Raw genomic sequence first — 6,229 nt, forward strand, 5'->3', positions numbered from 1 at the left:
GCTTTGTAATACAGCTTGATATTATCCTGGGGGCAGGGCTGCCGGCTCTCACTACCGTGCCATTTCTACAGGGCTGTGCGGACTTCCTTACTGATTAATTCATTTGAATATCCGTTATTCAATAGTACTTGGGAGGCACGGTCGAGTTCCTGGTGAGTGTCCTGCCAGGTCGAGCAGTGGGAGAGGGCTCTCCTGACGAAGGCCCTGACGGTGGTGCTTTTGAATCTGGCGGGGCACTCGCCGTAACCGTTGAGGCAAAGTCCTAGATTAGTCTTCTTTGTGTAGACGGAAGTACGGAGACCGTCTTCCGTCTTGCTTACAAGGACGTCGAGGAAGGGGAGCCGATCGTCGGAGCTGTATTCAACTGTGTAATTCAGCACACTGCACTGCTGAAATGCTTGATGGAGGGTTTCTACCTCGCCCTCGGGGTCGACTTGCACAAAGATGTCGTCAATATAACGTCCATATCTGCGGGGTTGCTGCCGTACCAATATCCTGTGCACAGGATATTGGTACGGAAGCCTTATCCCTGATTGCGATAGATATTGGTACGGCGCTAAGAGTTATAGGTACGGCACTAGAAGATCAGCGACAGTAGTAATAATATTCGAACTGAATTGTTTCGCTGAACATGTTCAATTCAAAATGTCCAAGTGAAGCACCATACTGTCATCACCAAAGCACCAAAACATCTTGACAGTAAATGAAAATATAAAAAATACCAATAATACTTAAACATACTTAGATTTTGACTATATACATGAAAAATAAAACTAAACTAATCTATCTATCTGTGTACTCCATATCTTCTTTGAATCTCCTCTGAATCGTGTAATAATACATTAGTTTTCGCTGAAAAACAGATGCTTTCAGGTTTCAACGAGCTGAAAAAAGCAATAGACGTCTACGAAGACTCAAACTTCCAGAAATTGTATATCCGTAGGTCACGAACGATCACATCGGCCCTGAAAAGAGCTCCGAAGAGGAGATTCAAAGAAGACTTGAAGTACCCTGAAATCGCGCTCTGCTATATTCATGGTAGTAAGGAAAACTACCAAAGTCGACCCTCTGGTAAACGGCCTAATAAATCGTGAGTAATCATCCAAATCAGGTCTATATTACCAGCATGTTTCCCATATTGGACGCACTACTGACTGCTGAAGTACCTTACTAGCTAAGTTTCAAATCATCTTTGAATCTCCTCTTCAGAGCTCTTTTCAGGGCCGATTCGATCGTTCGTGACCTACGAATATACAATTTCTCGAAGTTTGACTCTTCGTAGACGTCTATTGCTTTTTTTCAGCTCGTTGAAACCTGAAAACATCTGTTTTTCAGCGAAAACTGATGTATTGTTAAACGGTTCACGTTGCTAGGTCGTCATTTTCTTGCTGTCACTGATATGGAGGCGTAAACAAGGGTTCGCGCATGCGCAATTCACAGCCGTACCAATATATCGCAGTCAGGGATACGGCTGCCGTACCAATATCCAGTTCGTACAATTTATAAGATGCTTTTAATTATACGGATGGATAGAACTGCGATCTTAATCCTTACCACTTTTTCCATATGTGAATATGCACTCGTGAATATATGTGTATCTATGTAATTGTATATATTGTTTTTTTTTAATATGTATAAAGAATATTTTGAACTTTACAAGTTAGTTACCAACTTATTCCCGTATTTGGACTAACTTAATGATGTATTTGGTTATTTGCTTGTAGATAGTGAGGATTAAAAAAAAAAAACATTTTGCTTTTTAACTGTGCTGTTATCATACTTGCACTGACATTGGAAAGGATCGATATGGTCCTCGTCTGTCTCTCAAATATTAATCTTGTCGTTATTAGTTCCTAAATCGTTTGCGAATTAGCTTGTTTTTTTGGCGAGACTGCCATTCTAAGATTGTTTCACTAATAATTATTCTGACTGTTGTTTTATGCTCATGTACAACACATCAAGGGTCATATTGATAAGGATCTTTACTGTCGTTTATGGCATGATCAGAGAGAAACGCCTACTTATGACGCCCTAAATAAGATAGATATTCACATCCTGCGCCATGCTTGTAAATTACCTTAGTTACCTAACTTCTTCCCCAAATGCTTTGGCATATATATATATATATATATATATATATATATATATATATATATATATATATATATATATATATATTGTGACGAAGTGCCAAGTATCTGGTTACTACACTTACCAATCATTAAATGAGTACCTCACAACAGCCAGACACGTGAACCTTCATCACAGGATAAAATACGACTGAATATTCCAAAGGCAACAGTGATCCCTTAAACAACTTACCAGTATTGCAGAAAATCAGATCAAGTTCATTAAAACAGGTGTGAGGTAATCTTATGTGTAATTAAATTAATTACACATAAGATCAACAACTTTAAAAGTTCAAGTATTTCTCTGATTTCAAAAGTCTAAGTACTTCTCTGGTTCTAACTTACTTCAAGTAAATTGAAGGAAAACAGCTCAATTACCACTCAATGTTTCTACCTAAACAAATCATATAATTGCTTACTTATACTGGTGAAAAAGAAAACACTTATAAAAATTTTAAATACAAAAATTTATTATTAAACTCAAAATTTAAAAGTGAAATTCACAATAAATTTCACAATATCAGGGAAATTTGCCGTTACTTGAAAACAGCAAAGTTTAATTAATTCTTGAATTACTTAAGCAAAATTAAATAAAAAAATAATTTATCACAAAATTCAAGGAAATTGGTTAATTAATCGAAATTCAAAAGTGTTAGGCAATAATTAAAATTTGCATTTACTTTGAAAAGAATTCAAAGTAAATGCAAGTTAATTCACAATTGTTAAATTCAATTAAATGTGCAACTATTAATTAATGAAAACAACTAAGTTAATCAAACTGTGAATGCAAATGAAAACACATCACAGAAAAATATGGAAAATACCAAAATTGTAAAAAGCATTAATCAAACAGAATATAAAAAAAATCACTTCAACAAGAAAAATAGAAATATGGCTTAAAAGCCTTCACATTGCTAAGCCAGTCACTGCTTGAGGTTACATTTCCACTGGTTGCTAAACATTCAGCTTGTTTAGTTTCATTCTTCTCTGGAGTTTGATTCTTTTCCACACTGCTCTTCGTAATTTGTTTTACCTGGTCACCTTTCACTACTTGACCAACTGGCTTTGACAGCTGTTGATTCCGGTAACACTTTTGACTAAAGTGTTCTACTCTTCCACACTTGAAACAGACAACATTAGGTTTCTGTAGCTGTCTTGAAAAACTGGATGAGGATTTCACATTAGCTTGCTGAGTTGTATTACCTTGTGTACTCTTAGTAGTATCACTTGTAGGTTTCCCATTAAATTTGTTCCTGATATCTGGATGCGACTTAAAACCTGGGCGTTGTTGATTCTGGTACTTGACATTGTAATTGCGTTTGCTAATAATTATGTTGTAATCTTCAATCATTGTAGCAGCTTGGTCAAGTTTCTTAACCTCTCTCTCTCTCAAATAGGCTCTTATATGTTCAGGAATTCCCTTAAGATACTGTTCAAGAACAAGTAATTCTACTTACTCATAAAAAATTTAACTTTAGCAGCTTCTAACCAACGTTTGAAACACCTTCTCACTTCATAAGCATAATCTAAGAAGGTTCCCTTCTCATCTTTTCTTAAATTTCTGAATCTTTCATTGTAGTACTCTGGGGTCATCTGGTAAACTTGTAGCACACTGTTTAAGTACCTTGTAGTCTTTACACTGATCAGCAGTTAAGGCTAGATAAGCACTTCTCCCCATACCAATTAAGACACTTTGTAGCAAAACTGACCATTTATCTTCTGGCCATCCCATACCTGAAGCCACTTTCTCAAAGTGATCAAAAAACTCATCTGGAGCTTCTTCAGTAAACTAAGGGATTAATTTCTGTAATCTCACTACATCAAATACAGGGTCTTGATTCCCTTGGTTAGGGTTAGACGGTGTTACAGGTAATGTGGATCTAGCTCTTATCAATTCTATCTCCCTTTCATGTCTTGCGATTTCTCTTTCCTCTTCTGCTGCTTTTTCTTCTTCTCTTTCTCTTCTTTCTTGTTTTTCCCTGTCTATTCTTTCTCTTTCAGCTTGCATTCTCTCTTTTTCAGCCTGCATTTTCAGCTTAACCAAATTCTCATCTGCTTCAATGCGCCTAAGCTCTAACTCTGCATCACTTTTCTCTTTCTTTTCTTCTTGCTTATTTATAAGATCAGCACGTGCTACATTCAACAACTCTTGAGCCAATTCTAACTCATCTTCATCAATTATTCTACCAGAGTCTATCAATGATTCCATAGCAATACATTTTATTTGTGCCTTTACCATACTAATAGACACGTAACCACTACATGCCACTGCTACAGCGCTCCACTGTGCCTTAGTCAGACTGGTTTCAGATAACACTTGGATGGAAGGGGCTGCTAAAAGCTCCTGAACCTTGAACTGAGCTATTTTCTGTAAGTTATCAACTTACAATTCAACAGAATAAATGCAAAACAAAACTATATGGTCACTCTCCTAACAAAATAGAACCCTAACACCACCAGTATAGACTAGAGTGATAATGTAATCTATTTTCCCGGGTCTCTGGGCACCATTAATACTTGTGACGAAGTGCCAAGTATCTGGTTACTACACTTACCAATCATTAAATGAGTACCTCACAACAGCCAGACACCCGAACCTTCATCACAGTTAAAATACGACTGAATACTCTAAAGGCAACAGTGATCCCTTAAACAACTTACCAGTATTGCAGAAAATCAGATCAAGTTCATTAAAACAGGTGTGAGGTAATCTTATGTGTAATTAAATTAATTACACATAAGATCAACAACTTTAAAAGTTCAAGTATTTCTCTGATTTCAAAAGTCTAAGCACTTCCCTGGTTTTAACTCACTTCAAGTAAACTGAAGAAAAACAGCTCAATTACCACTCTATATTTCTATCTAAACAAATCATATAATTACTTAAGTATACTGGTGAAAAAGAAAACACTTATAAAAATTTGAAATACAAAAATTTATTATTAATCTCAAAATTTACAAGTGAAATTCACAATATCAGGGAAATTTACCGTTACTTGAAAACGAAGCAAAGTTTAATTAATTCTTGAATTACTTAAGTAAAAGTAAATCAAAATTAATTTATCACAAAATTCAAGAGAATTGATTAATTAATCGAAATTCAAAAGTGTTAGGCAATAATCAAAATTTGGAAATTAATTCACAAGTGCCAAACAACAATAAAACTTGAAAAGAATTCAAAGTAAATGCAAGTTAATTCACAAATGTTAAATTCAATGAAATGTGCAACTATTAATTAATGAAAACAACTAAGTTAATCAAACTGTGAATGCAAATGAAAACACATCACAGAAAAATTTGGAAAATACCAAAATTGTAAAAAGCACTAATCACACAGAATATAAAAAAAATCACTTCAACAAGAAAAATGGATAAATGCACAAAAAATAACTTCAAATGAAACAAACACAAAACACAAAAATTTGCAATGTGCAAAAATTGAAATCGTTCTCCAAACCACTGTAACTATTAGTTGCAACTAATATACTTTAATAACACGTTACCTAGGTACCAATTGTTTCTTTCTGCTGCAGCTAGCTCCAAAAATTTCACCAATTCACAATATTTCACAAAAGAAAAGGGGACGTTACACACTTGTACAATGTTTGTTCAGATTCCACAAAAAAGTACTAAATAATACTAACTAACTCTAAGAAATACGAAATCTAAAATTCACGAGTAACCATTCAGTATTAAATTTTTACGTTATTATAATATCAAGTATGGCGAGAGAGAGAGAGGGAGAGAGTGAGGAAAAGACCTTTGTACGCCAGGGATTCAAAGTCTGTAATGAATCTTTCTTTTCGTATGGAAGCTGAACAGTGGATTTCTCACAAAACGTTTTGGACTTGCGAATGATGGTGCAATCTTTCTAGAAGCTTCTAATAACCATTCAGTATTAAATTTTTACGTTATTATAATATCAAGTATGGCGAGAGAGAGAGAGGGAGAGAGTGAGGAAAAGACCTTTGTACGCCAGGGATTCAAAGTCTGTAATGAATCTTTCTTTTCGTATGGAAGCTGAACAGTGGATTTCTCACAAAACATTTTGGGCTTGCGAATGATGGTGCAATCTTTCTAGAAGCTTCTAATATGATGTA

The sequence above is a fragment of the Macrobrachium nipponense genome, chromosome 19 (assembly GCF_015104395.2).
Source record: "Macrobrachium nipponense isolate FS-2020 chromosome 19, ASM1510439v2, whole genome shotgun sequence".
Taxonomy (NCBI): Eukaryota; Metazoa; Arthropoda; class Malacostraca; order Decapoda; family Palaemonidae; genus Macrobrachium; species Macrobrachium nipponense.